Source organism: Cnephaeus nilssonii (genome assembly GCF_951640355.1).
Source record: "Cnephaeus nilssonii genome assembly, chromosome: 4".
NCBI lineage: Eukaryota > Metazoa > Chordata > Mammalia > Chiroptera > Vespertilionidae > Cnephaeus > Cnephaeus nilssonii.
Window position 1 is genome coordinate 47115442 of NC_137075.1, and position 15064 is coordinate 47130505.

At 39.7% G+C, this 15064-nt stretch overlaps 1 protein-coding gene across 1 annotated transcript in view; it reads left to right on the top strand.

The window, feature by feature from the left end:
• Positions 1-15064, top strand: part of CTDSPL2 (CTD small phosphatase like 2) — a 93672-nt gene that overhangs the window by 13884 nt on the left and 64724 nt on the right. The gene's annotated exons all lie outside the window — the stretch shown is intronic.

Sequence of the window (15064 nt, forward strand, 5' to 3'; positions counted from 1 at the left end):
TTTCCCCCTGTATTCTAAAAATTTTATTGTTTTAGCTCTTAAGGTCTTTGGTCCATTTTTTGTTAATTTTTGTATATTGTGTAAGATAAGGATCCAGCTTCTTTTTTGTTTGTTTGTTTGTTTGTTTGTTTTGCATTGGATATCCAGTTTTCCCCAGTGCTAGGGTTTTATAGTATTAATACGGGTACAGTTAGGCCTGGTGTTGAGATATGGAATGTAGTGTTTGCATTGTTTGTATAAGTGTTTAGGTTCTAGATTTCTCTTTTTTAGTTACATTATGGGTAAAAATATGTCATAGGAGCTGCCCTGGAATGCTAAACTCCATTTGTAATATTTTGTTTATGAGAAGTTTGATTTTGAGCTTCCAAGTGCCAGTTTGTAAACGCAGATGTTTGCTGTTTGACCCTGTTTCCTCACGAAAATCACCCATTGTGAATGACTACTAGTATTTAGAAAAAGAGTAGAAGTTAAAAACAACAGCCCTAGCCGGTTTGGCTCAGTGGATAGAGCGGTTTGGTTCAGTGGATAGATCGTTAGCCTGCAGACTGAAGAGTCCCTGTTTGATTCTGATCAAGGGCACATGCTCGGGTTGCTGGCTCAATCCCCAGTAGGGGATGTGCAGGAGGCAGCCAATCCATGATTCTCTGTTATCATTGATGTTTCTATCCCTCTCCCTTTCTCTCTGAAATCAATAAAAATATATTTTAAAACAACAACGAACTTTAGAGGGAAATGGGAGATTAGAATTTTTGGTTACTTTTTAATTAGATTTTTTGTTGGTGATAAATATAGTTTTTACATTGCTGTTTAAATTTAATGATAATATTCAGAAATTATTACTTAAAACACTTCTGCCATCTCTACCTCATTTTTCTCAGTCATAAAATGGAAATAATGGACACTACTTTATATTGTTAAAAATATTAAGTGAAATAATTTGTTGCAGATCTTTGTTGGCTTACAGTCCCAGCAAACCTATCATAGTTGAAAATATCATTAAGTCGAAATGTAGTTATAATAAACTAACCTGCCAAATATCATAGCTTAGCCTAACCTACCTTAAATATGCTTAGAACAAAGCCTATAATAATAATAAAGTATTGAATATCTTGTAACTTATTGAATACTGTATTTGAAAGTGAAAAACAGTGGTTGTATGGGTATAGAATGGTTGTATGTATAGCAGTTGTTTATCCTCATTATTGCATGGTTGACTAGGAGCTGTGACTGGTTGCTGCTACATGTTGCTAGCCTGGGAAACAATGAAAATTCAAAATTTGCAGTACATTTTCTGCTGAATGCATGTCACTTTCACACTATGGTAAAGTAAAAAAATTTTAAGTTGAACCATTGTAAGCCAGATACAATCTGTGAAAGCACTTAGGACAGTGCCTTGCACATAGCTGTTAACAAAGAACAGCTGTTGGTTTTATATTATTTAACCTTTTCTGTGTTCAGGTAAATGTAGTTAAAATAGGTACTTGATTTTTTAAAAGAGTAGATTGAGAGTTGGTTTTCTGAAGTTGACAATACTTCTCACACAGTGCTTTGGTAGTATACTTGCTTGGATTCTGTTTCAGTATGCAGGTAAACATAGGCATTTAAGCCTTTACTTTAGGATTTTAATAATTTGCAGGAAATGCCAAGAGATTAAATATTTAGCAAATATTTATTGAGATTTTTGGAAATATACATTATTTTTTAAAGTTTTAAATATAGTGCCATTATTTTGGGGAGTTGAGGCAGGAATAATGCAAATATCTAAACTGTAAATTAAGCCGAAACCGGTTTGGCTCAGTGGATAGAGCGTCGGCCTGCGGACTCAAGGGTCCCAGGTTCGATTCCGGTCAAGGGCATGTACATTGGTTGCGGGCACATCCCCGGTGGGGGGTGTGCAGGAGGCAGCTGGTCGATGTTTCTCTCTCATCGATGTTTCTAGCTCTCTATCCCTCTCCCTTCCTCTCTGTAAAAAATCAATAAAATATAAAAAAATAAATAAATAAACTGTAAATTAAGCCCTAGCTGGTTTGGCTCAGTGGATAGAGCGTCGGTCTGCGGACTAAAGGGTCCTGGGTTCCATTCTGGTCAAGGGCACATAACCGGCTCGATCCCCAGTAGGGGGCATGCAAGAGGCAGCCAATTGTTGATTCTCTCTCATAGATGTTTCTGTCTCTCCCTTTCCCTTCTTCTCTGAAATCAATAAAAAAAATATATAAAAACAAAAAAAAACCTGTAAATTAAGCCATAGTGGCAAACTTTAAAAAGTTATATAATATCTATTCTTGTGTTCAGATGAAAAAAAAATTAAACTTTGGGGTTAAGACAAGTAAAATTATGCTTAATCAAGTTGCTAGAGTTAAATTCTTAGAGATTTTTTTTTAATTAAGTATGGGAATTAGCAGTACATATTTGCAGGTTTTATTCAGTTCTGTTTAAAATATTTTTATTTTAGAACTCATTTAACATTTAAAAATATTTGCATTATGTAGTGGTGAGTTTCCAAGTTCCTTAATCATTCAAGCAGATTTTAGGTTACCGTTAGAAAGGAGTGCTACCTGAGAGATTTCTGCTTTGGTTGGGAAGGTTAATTCTTAGAAAAAAATGAGGAAAGGGTGTGCTTGGGCACGTAACAAAATGGGAAATAGATTGTAGCCTATAAATATAATTAAAGCATTTAGTTTTACTACTTATGGCTATAATTAAAATAATTTTTAGTTTCAATTAGCAAACAATTTAAAAATTAAAAATAAATTATGTTGTGCATGATTCAGCTATATAGCCACTCTCTATATTCTGCTAGTTAAACCATCTTTCCAAATAGCAGTTTGTTAGTATTTCTAAGAGGTACTACCAAATATTAATAATCTTTGACCTAATAAATTCACTTCTTAAGGAAAGAATCAATAATATGGACTGAAATTTATGTACAAAGTTATTACATTTGAGGTGACATTAGTAATTATAAACAACTTAATTTTCAATAGGTCAGCCAGTAATCTTATAAATTACAGAACATTAATCTGTATATTGGAATAGTACGTGGTCATTAAAAATTATGTTTTCAGATTTTTAAAAGAACGTTGGCAAGGAGTTCATAGTATAAAAGGGGGAAAAAGGTCTATCATGCTGCATATAGTGTAATCCTAACTATTGATTAAAAATATTTAAACAAGCAGAGTTATATATGCTCTCATTTCAGTTATTTCTAGATTTAGGAATTATGTGAGCTTTTCCCCTATATTTCTGTGCTTTTAAAATTTTCTAACGATGTATATTTTATAATCAGAAAAGGCTAGATATGGCCACCAGAAATAGAAATTTCTCAAACTTACAAGGGATCAAGAGTGAATTTTGTCTTATGTAGATTTGCTTACCTGTGCTACTCCTTGAGTTGTTGTAAGCCTGGTATATAATACATATTCACTGCATTTTCCCCTCCTGAGCTTGAGTTATATTTTCCTGTTTCTTTGCATGTCAGAATTTTTTGTTGAAAACTGGCCATTTTAGATAATATATTGTAGCCACTCTAGATTCAGAATCTTGAAGGTTATTTGTTTAGTAACTTCCACAGGCAAAATCTAGGAAATCTATCTTCCTGCAAGTCTGCACCCACTTAAAAAATTCTTGTTTTATACTTGGCATACTAGGGCATCCCCCTGTGTCTGCATAGTTTTGTGGTTCAGCTAGTGATCCGACACATATTGTGCTCAAACATCTTGCACAGTAAAGCTTCTTCCTCTGCCTATGGATCTTTGTGAGATGCACATTCAAAGTTCAGGCCTTTTCCAAGTCTATCCCGGCTTTTATTTTCCACTGATCCATTTCCTATCTCCTGCATTCACATGTGCAGCCACAGATTGGCCAAGAGTGTGTAGGTAATTTGGGCCTTCTTAATCTCTGCTGTGCATGTGAGCTGCCTCAGCCAGCAATATGGTTGTCCCAACAACCCCTGCAAATTCAGGCTAGTAGAGCTGTTGGCACTCAGTTTGCCTGCCACAGAAATGATCTCTTAATACCAAAATTATAGCTTATACCAATGATGGGCAACCTTTTGAGCTTGGTGTGTCAAACTTCGCCAAAAAACTGAGCATAACTCGGGTAGTGTGTCACTTTGAGGAAAAAACATTATTTCACGATATTTATAGTTTAAATAACATAAATGTATAATTGTTATATATAATTGTATTTAATAAACCAAAACCTAACTATTTAACTTACCTGCTTAGTGACTTCTTTGTTCATCCGTCAGCGGGTTTCTTTTGTTGGTCTTGATGTTATTTAGCTTGTGTGGGGTGCCCGTGAGCTAAGATAAGTGAGGGGGAGGGGGAATTCTTTAACTAACCTGCCTATTAGTGACTTTTTTGTTGCTGAATTTCATTGGCTAAATCTTCAATTGAAGGTTGGTATTTTGTACACTTCAGGCCCAAGCAAGCGCTACTAACTTCATCTGTCAATCTGTTTCTTTTGTTGGTTTTGATATTATTTAACGCTGAGAATAAGGCCTCACGAAAGTATGTAGAGGGAAAAATTGTGAGTAAAGCCATTGCTATATTTTTCAGGGTGCTAAAAGTGTCTGGTAGTCAGTTCCAGGCACTCCAAATTTCCTGTTCGTAGTGGCACTCCTCTTGATTCTCCAAGCGGCACCTTTCCAGATTCTCAAGCTTTGACCTCAAGTCGACAAACACCTGAGCCCAGATACTGTCTTGAAATTCTGCAAGTTGCATCTCCAAATCATCAATTTGCATCTATTGGAAACCATTTAATTCCAAACTACTGTAGACTACTACATCAGGATACTTAATTATTTTCATGGTCTGTTCTAGACTTCTAAATTGACTAAATCTATCACTAAACTGGTCAAGTAACGAGTCTAAAACATGCTGGTACTTCATATGCAAGAGTTCCATTTCATTTTGTACAGCTGCACTGGCCTTCTCAAAATACTTTGTTACTCGAGGAAAATACTTATAAGTTTTAGTTTCTACATCTCACTTGAAAATTTTAACTTTACTTTCAAAAGCTTTTATGTATCCAAACATAACGTCAATACTTTTGCCAAAACCATGTAACTTTAAGTTCAGTTCATTAATATGAACAGAGAGATCTGTAAAAAACATCAGGGTGTTGACCCACTTATCATCATTAAGCTGAGGAAAGTTTCCCAGATCCTTATCGTCAAGAAATACCTTAATTTCTTCAAAGCACTCCACAAAGCACTCAAGAACTTTGCCTCGGCTCAGCCATCTTACATTATTGTACATCAGCAGTCCACTGTAGGTGGAATCAACCTCCAGTAAAAGTGCCGAAAATTCTCCGTTGTGAAGGGGGCGAGCAGCTATTAAATTAACTATTTTTGTAACAACTGACATTAAGTCGTTTAAGTTGGTGAATCCTGCCTTGGCACATAAAGCCTCCTGATGGGTAATACAATGAAAAGGCACAATCGGATGTCCAATAGCTTCTGTAAACAATTTGACAAATCCGACTTTTTTCCCCACCATATTTGGTGCCCCATCTGTCGTCACTGACACAACTTTAGAGATATCAATGCTTAGGTCACGAAATGTTTGTATAACAACCTTACATATTTCGCTTCCTGATTTACTTGTTGACACTGATACTAACTTTATCAACTCTTCTCTCATTGTGAGACCATCAGAATATCGACCAATAATGGCCAACTGAGCATGTGATGTGACATCAGTAGTTTCATCAAGAGAGATGGAAAAATATTTACACTTCCTTATGTCTCTCTTTAATTGATGTTGTACGTTTATGTTCAGTCTCATTATTCGGTCTTTTATGATATTTCTACTGAGTGGTAACTCAGATATTCTCTTAATAATTGCATCCTTATTCTGCATATCGTGAAATAGAACTGGTGCACATCTTAGGAGAGTTTCTTTAATAAATTCTCCCTCACTGAGCGCTTTTCCATGCTGAGCTATAGAGTGAGCAATGCTCAAACTTGCAGATGTTAAATTTGTAGAGCCTTTCATAAATTTAAGGATGGAATTAGATTGGCTCTTATAAAGGTGTAGCTGCCTGGAAATGTATTCCTTCCTTTCATCCTCACTTTTTTCCGAGAGCTGGGAATGATTAGTTTCAAAATGTCTATTTATATTCCACGTTCTGCTTACTACTGTTTCAGTACATAGAACGCAAAATGATCTGCCATTTTTTTCTATAAAGCCATACATCTCGGTCCATATCTCTTGAAAGGGTTGGACACTGCTACTACCACTTCCTTTACTTAACCTTAGTTTTTTATTTTTTGTGTTCTCCATCAGGGGGGCAGTGACAGAAGATAGAATTATAGATAGCTTGTTAGGCCTGCAGGCAATTGGGGGTTAACTAGCCTAACTAACCACAAAATGGTGCATATAACTGTCTTTCAGGAAAGGGCAGGGTTAATAAGCAGAAATAGGGGTTAATAAGGATGCACAATAGTAATAGTGGTGAAATGGAGTCTGCACTATGGAGCAAGATGGTGTTCCTTATGTGAATTAAAATGGCTGCCGCTATTTCTAATGGCGGGAAACGGCACCCATAGCATGCCACAAATCCTTGCCTCTCCCAGCCTCCCCCTCACTTATCTCAGTAATGATGGATTAGAAATCCATGACACCCCAGAACAGTAGATAATGGTTGCTGTGGTTAACTGTTATTTGGTTACTGGTAATGGCAGGGCCCCCAGAGATGCGTCCCCCGCTGCGTTCCACTGCTCCCTGCTCTGCCAGCGGAAGTGAGGGCAAAGATCCCAGCTTAACCGGAAGTCCCAGAACTAGACGCTCTATGCCAGATTTCTGTTGTTTTGGCCTACAGACCTCCAGCACAGAGTGTCTAATAGGGGAGGATGAAACATTTGTGACTAGAGTCTTGGAGTTAGACTCTAACTCCAAGACTCTAGTCGCAAATGTTTCATCCTCAGGAGCAGCAAATGTTTCATCCTCGGCATGCGGCTGCTGCCGCGTGTCATCAGAAATGGCTACGCGTGTCATAGGTTCGCCATCACTGGCTTATACTGATGATACCACTGAGTGTGGTCATTGTCAAACTCTGTAAATCACGTGAGTCTCTCTTTATGGTGACTTCAATGCTGCTAGTCTATTCAGCTTGCCAAAATCATCTGCTCTTGTAGGTGGGAGCATAAGAGACTGGAGCAGTCCCAGACAAGAATGGCACAAACTCTCAATGTTCTTACCCCACGTTGAGCAGTTTTATAAGCATTTTCAAATTGTTGTATGCCTCTGGTTGATTTGCACATTACTGAAATAGGTTTTGTCATTTTGTCCACCCGTATGATTGCTTTTTGGGAGAGGGTTTTTTGCCCTTTTAACTTGGCCAGAGTCAGAATTCCAGGGATTTTAACTTCTTTATCTTACATCTCTGTCTTTTTCCATGCTAGGTCTTATTTCCCAAGGACTCAGTGGATGACAGACTTGGATTAGAAATCTAAAGGTTAATTAGATTTATTTCACAACAGTCTCAAAATAACAATGCCAGCACTTCCATCATACATTTGATTACTAAAGCCTTATATACTCTTTTCTTTCTTTCTTTCTTTCTTTCTTTCTTTCTTTCTTTCTTTCTTTCTTTCTTTCTTTCTTTCTTTCTTCCTTTTTTTTTCTGTGCTGTTCTCATTCTTCCCTCACTTTTAAATAGTTGTGTCTATATTTACATTGTCAAAGAAATAGCCATTATATATTATACTCTCTCCCTTTCAACCTTCATTTTATTTTAGTTGTATTGGTAACTACATTTTTGTGTGCTTGATGCTTACCACCAGTTTTTATGCAGTATTTGTAGTCAATTTGGTTTTCTGAAGTGCTCTTTTAGGTTTTTCAGGAAAGCCTCCTTCGGCACAATATTCCCGGTGTGTCTGTGGCCATTATTCTTGAAACTTATTTTTGTTGGATATAAAATCCTTGGTATACATATTCTTTCCTTGATTATTGTAATTTAAATATGTTACTCCATTTTTCTTCTGGCATAAAGTGTTGCTGTTGAAAAATTCAGAATAGTCTATTTTTCTTTCCATTGTAGAGTTACTTAGTAGGAACCCTGGTCGGGTATCTCAGTTGATAGGAGCATCATCCTGATCCACCAAAGATGCAGGTTTGTTCCCTGTCAGGGCATGTACAAGAAACAACTGATGAATGCGTAAATAAGTGGAACAACAAATCGATGCCCCCCAACCCTTCCTCTCTCTTTCTAAAAAATCAATAAAAACAACATTTAAAAAAATAAAGTTATTTAGTGTGTAACTATATCAGGGTTTGCAAATACAATTTTATTGTATACAGCCATGTCCATTCATTTACATAATGTCTTTGGCTGCTTTTGCTATACATTGCCACAGACAACATGGAAACTGATGAGCATGATTCTGTACACTGATATTTGAATTTTATATAACTGTTATTCCTATGGTCTGCAAGACTAAAATATTTACTATTTGGGTCTATAAAAAACAGTCTGCCTACATTTGGCGTGAATACTCAAAGGATGTCTCTTCCCCAAAGGATGTCTGTCTCTGTCTCTCTCTCTCTCTCTCTCTCTCTCTCTCTCTCTCTCTTTCTCTCTCTCTCTCTCTTTCTCTCTCTCTCTCTCTTAAATGCCCAAAGGATGTTTCTTCCCTCCCCCACTCCCCTTTCCTTAAAGTTTAGTAAAGTTCTAGTAATTCATACTAGACTTTTGTTTTGCTGATCTTAGGCCTGTCTTTTTTTTTTTTTTAAGATTTTGAAATTTTTTTAAAAATTTATTTTAGAGAGAGGGGAATGGGGAGATAGACAACATACAGTTTATTGTTGTTAATTCTCATCCAAGGATATTTTTTCCATTGATTTGTTTTTTAGAGAGAATGAAAGGGAGTGGGAGAGACAGAGAGAGAAACATCGATGTGAGAGACACACATAGATTGGTTGCCTCCCACATAGGCTCCAATAGGGAATTGAACCTAAGACCCTTCAGTGTTTGGGTAGACACTCTAACCACTAGCCAAACCAGCCAGGGCTTTATTACTTTTTAATGCAAAACTTGTTTTCCTGAACTTTTAGAAGTTTTGCTTCAAGATAGTTTTTGACTTAAATGGAACTTTCTGTGTATTTTTTTTAAATCTGTTTTTATTCGTTTTAAAGAAAGAGTGGGGGGAAAGGAGCGGGGAGAGAGAGCAGGGGGAGAAAGGCAGGCAAACTGGGAATCAAACCAAATCAAACCTGCACCCTCTTGGTGCACAGGACAACACTCAACCAACTGAGTCACACCAGCGGGGGTGTGGTTTTCTTATAATGTTCTAAAATATGGAGAATTGCTCTCTGAGATTGCTTAGGTTGTGTTTCTCTTTCCAACTTTTTCTAGATATTCTCTTTTCTCATTTTTGTTTGTATATTTTTGTTTTATTCAGTATTTTCTTCTCAAATGTGGAACCCTGTCACTAGTTTTGGTAGTCAGGGTTGGTTTTGTTGTTGTTGTTGTTTAATAGAAAATACCAAATATATGTACAAAGTAAACAGAATGGTATTATTAATCCCCATATAACCATCACTCAGTTTCAGTAGTCATTAACATTTTATTATTCTTGTTGAGTGTCTACCTTACTCCCAACTTCTTCCTGCCTGGTTGGTGGTTATTTTTTCTAAGAACTTTTTACAGGGTAAAATTTACATACTTTGAAAAACGTTGGATTTATCTGTAAGTTTTTACATCCCTATCATAGTAAAGGACATTTCCCAAGGCAACTTCTTTTCTGATATTTTTCTCATACTATTTTTGCCCCTAATATTTTTTTAATGGTGTCATCAAACGTACTCTTTTTTTTTTTTAATATATTTTATTGATATTTTACAGAGAGTAAGGGAGAGGGACAGAGAGTCAGAAACATGGATGAGAGAGAAACATCGATCAGCTGCCTCCTGCACACCCCCCTACTGGGGATGTGCCCGCAACCAAGGTACATGCCCTTGACCGGAATTGAACCTGGGACCCTTCAGTCCTCAGGCCGACGCTCTATCCACTGAGCCAAACCGGTTTCGGCCAAACGTACTCTTGTGTCTGCCATTGCTCAGCATAATGTCTGTGAGATTCTTTTATGTTGGTTGATATTAGTAATTGCTGCTTTCTGTGTCTGATTATTCACTGTATGAAAATACCATATTCATCTTTCTGCTGCTGGGCATGGTCATTTTTTCCAGTTTGGGACTATCCTATATAATAATACCCTAATATGCTAGATTGAACGGCCGAACAACCAGTAGCTATGACGTGCACTGACCACCAGGGGGCAGATGCTCAACACAGGAGCTGCCCCCTGGTGGTCAGTGCACTCCCACAGGGGGAGCACTGCTCAACCAGAAGCCTGGCTCATGGCTAGTGAGCGCAGTGGTGGTGGTGGGAGCCTCTCCCACCTCCACTGCAGGTGGGCGGTGAGGAGCAAGGGGTCCCGGACCGTGAGAGGGATGTCTGGCTGCTGGCTTAGGTCCCAGACTGAGAGAGGGCGCAGGCTGGGCTGAAGGACTCCCTCCCCCCCCTCCCCCAGTACATGAATTTTGTGCACCGGGCCTCTAGTTGTAAATAAAGCTGTGAGGAGGACAGGTTTATATTTCTCTTGGTTAAAAACTTAGAAGTGAACTTATTGGATCAAAGGGTTAGGTGTTGTTTATTAGAAACTAGAGGCCCGGAATTAGTGTGTGGCTACGGTCCCTAGGCCTGGCCTCACCTCATCTCCCCTGGCCTCACCCCCCACCGCCACCCACCCCCAGTTCCCCGTTCGCCATCAGGTGATCGGAGCCTGCTGGCTGGGGGAAGGAACCGAGAGGTCGGCCATTCCACCCACCCCTGCTGCGAGTTGCCCTCTGTGTGTGGGGCGACTGGTCGGGCAGGAGCCTTGGCCTGGCGCCACCTGCGTCCCCCGCCACCCACCCCAGTTCCCCGTTCACCATTGGGTGATCAGAGCCTGCCGGCTGGGGAAAGAGACCAAGAGATGGTCAGTGCGCCTCAGTGACTGGTCAAGCGGTTGTTCAGACACATCAGGGTCAATTTGCATATTACCCTTTTATTATATAGGATTACAACCTTTAACCAAAACCTTACATTGCCATCAGCAGATTATGAGATTTCTCATTGTTCCACATCCTTGCTACCATTTGTTCTTTAGTCTTTTTAAATTTTGCCATTTAAGCAGATGTGGATTAGTATGTTGTTGTAATTTTTAACTTGTATTTCTCATTGATAATATTGAGTAGCATTTCATATACTTTTGTTCTATCATCTAGCTTTTATGCAATGTCTTCTCAAATATTTTGATCATTTTTTCTGTCAGCTGGTTTTTCTTTCTGTGTTTTAGGATTTCTTTATATATTCTGCGCATGTGTACTTTGAGAGATATGTGTTTTGTGAATATTATCCCACTTTGTTGCATGACTTTTAATTTCTTACTGGTGTCTTTTCATGAGCAGAAAAAAAAATTTCATGAAGTTTATATCCAGCTTTTGCTCTTATGTTTATTTTTTAAATATATTTTTATTGATTTCAGAGAGGAAGGGAAAGGGAAGAGAGATAGAAACATCAATGATGAGAGAGAATCATTGACTGGCTGCCTGCTGCACACCCCCTACTGGGGATCAAGCCTACAACCCCGGCATGTACCCTTGACCGGAATTGAATCCGGGACCCTTTAGTCTGCAGGCTGACACTCTATCCACTGAGCCAAACCAGCTAGGGCTCTTATGTTTATTCTTTATACAGGATCATGTTATTTCTTTTTCTTGCCTGATTGAATAGAAGTGGTGGGAGTGGACATCTTGCTTATTTTTTTTTTATCTCAGGAGTAAAGCATTTAGTTTTTCACTAAGAAATATGATGTTGGCTGTGAGTTTTTCATAGATGCCTTTTTTTCTGGTTGAAGAAGTTCCTCCTATTCCTGGTTTGTTGGATGTTTTTATTATGAAAGCGTGTTGGTTTGGTCAGATTTTTTTATGCATCAATTGAAATGATTATGTGGACTTTTCCCTTTATTTTTTTAATGTGGTGTATTATATTGATTGATTTTCATATGCTGGTTAGGGTTAGGGTTAAGGTTAACCACCTTTGCTTTCCTGGGATAAAATCCCACTTGGTCATGGTGCATAATCCTTTTATTATTAAGCTGCATTTGTTTTGCTAGTATTTTGTTGGGATGTTACATCTGTGTTCCTAAGGCATAATTAACCTATAGTTTTCTTTTCTGGTAGTGTCTTTCTTTGACTTTGGTATCAAGGTAATGTTGACCTCAGAGATTGAGTTGGGAGGTATTCCTTAATTTTTTGGTAGATTTTGAGAAGGATTAGTATTAATTACTTAAACATTTGGTAAAACTCACTAGTAAAGCCATCTAGTCCTGGGCTTTTCATTGTGGAAAGTTTTATTTATTTTTTTAATTACTAATTCAGTCTTTACTTGTTATGAGCCTTTTAGATTTTCTATTTTTTCATGAGTCCAGTGTAGTTGTGTCTTTCTAGGAATTTGTCATTTCATCTAGGTTATCTAATTTGTTGGTGTACAATTGTTCATAATATTTCCTTAAAAAATCCCTTTACATCTGTAAGGTTGATATTAATGTCCCTTCTTTCATTCCTGAAATTGAAAGGTTGAGTCTTCTCTTTTTTTTTTTTTTTTTTGGCTAGTCTAACTAAATGTCAAAATTTTGTTGATCTTTTCAGAGAACCAGCTTTTTTTTTACTTCATTGATTTTTCTGTCATTTTTCTTTTAAATTATCTATTTCTGCTTTTATTTCCTTCCTTCTGCTTGCTTTGGATGATTTCGTTTGCTTCTCTTTCTAGTTTTTTAAAGTAGAAGGTTTTATTATTGATTTGAGGTGGGTGTGTTTTTTTTTTAAACATAAAGACTTTTATATTTACCAATAAATTGCTCTGAGCACTGCTTTCTGGGCATCCCAAAATATTGTGTTTTTGTTTTCATTCATCTTTTTGAAGTATTTTCTAATTCCCATTGTAATTTCTTCTTTAACACAGTAGTTATTTAAGAGTTTGTTGTTTAATTTCTGCCTATTTGTTAACTTCTCAAATTTCCTTTTTGAGATTTCTAATTTTATTGGAGATACTAGAGGCCTGATGCATGAAATTTGTGCACGAGTAGGTTTTCCTTCCCCTGGCTACTGGCACCAGCTTCCCTCTGGCATTCAGGACCTGGGCTTCCCTCTGGCCGCTGGCAGGCACCCGGGACGCGGGCTTCCCTCGCAGCCCCAGCTTCGTCCGGAAGGACATCTGGTCTAATTAGCATATTACACTTTTATTATTACAGATTATATTTATATGAAGGCATGGAGACAATGTACTTGTATGGTTTCAGTCCTTTTAAATTTATTGAGACTTCGTTTTTGTCCTAACATGTCTCTCCTGGAGAATGTTTCATGTGTAAATTTAGAATATCTATTTTGCTGTTGTGCAGTGAATTGTTTTGTATATTTCTCTTAGGTCAAGTGAATTGTTCAGGTCTTTCATTTCCTTGTCTAGTTGTTCTATCCATTATTGAAATTGGGGTATTAAAATCTTCAACTCTAGCAAGTAAGTATATATACATATCATAGTGTGTGTGTGTATATATATATATATCCTATCTAATAAAGAGGGAATATGCTAATTGACCCTCACACCATCGCAGAGATGGTGGTGCCCAGAGCCAATAAGGAGGGAATATGCTGATTGACTGTCCCGCCCTCAAAGATGGCAGCGCCCACAGCCAATAAGGAGGGAATATGCTAATTGACTACCACGCCTCAAAGATGGTGGCACCCACAGCCACAAGATGCGCCCAGTCCCCTCAGCCCCACCGGGGTGGTGGCGCATGGCACGGCCGGGCCCGCCCCCAGGGGAGTCTGGCCGCTCTGTGCGCCTGCCTCTGGAGTCCCCCAGTCCCCTCATTCCCCCAGCTGCCCAGGGGCAGCCCGAGGTGCAGGCAAGCCTCAGATGGTGGCTGCCCAGCCACCTAGGGCCGACCCGAGGTGCAGGCAAGCCTCGGATGGCAACTGCCCAGGGCTGCCCGAGGCTAAGGTAACCAGGGCCAGCCGAGGCTTGTACTGCTGGCGGTGGCAGCAGCAGAGGTGTGTTGGGGCGTTGCCTTCCCCTGATCGCCAGGTCGCCTCCCACCCCTGAGGGCTCCCAGACTGTTGAGAGAGGGCAGGCCGGGCTGAGGGACCCATCCCCCCCTCCAGTGCATGAATTTTCAAGCACCAGGCCTCTAGTCTACACTAATAAAAGAGAAACATGCAAGTTAACCATCACTCCGCTACGCCAAGCCACGCCCACCAGGCCAGTCAGGAGCGAGTATGCAAATTAACCCAACCAAGGTGGCGGCCGGCCATGGAGCTGGAGCAAGCAGGAGGCTTGGGTTGCCCTAGCAATGGAGGAAGCCAAGCTTCCCTCCCACCCTGGCCGACCCTGGCCTCCACTCAAGGCTACAAAGTTTCAATTATAGAAGATAAATAAATCCTAGATACTTGCTTCCAGCTGGCCCTGGCCTCTGCTCAAGGAGGCACTGAAAAAAAAAAAAAGAAAAAGAAAAAAAGGAGGGGCTGGGACCTTGGGTCACCTGGGGAGTGATCAGGGCAGGATGGGACGGCAGGGGCCATTGGGGGTGCAGACCAGCAGGGGGCCCAGTTGGGGGTGAGCAGACCAGTGAGGAGGGAAGGTGGGGGAGAGCAGGCCAGCAGGTGGGGCAGTTGGGGGCAAGCAGGCCAGCAGAGGGGGGCAGTTGGGGGTGATCAGGCTGGCGGGGGGGGGCATTTGGGGGCGAGCAGGCCACCAGGCAGAGTGGTTAGGGGCAATCAGGCAGGCAGGCAGGCAGGTGAGCTGCTGGAGCCAGCAGTCCTGGATTGTGAGAGGGATGTCTGACTGCTGGTTTAGGCCCAATCCCAGTAAACCGGCAGTAGGACATCATTCGAGGGGTCCCAGATTGGAGAGGGTACAGGCCGGGCTGAGGAACACCCCCTCCGTGCATGAATTTCGTGTACCAGGCCACTAGTCCTACCTAATAATAGAGTAGTATGCAAATTGACTGTACCTTCGC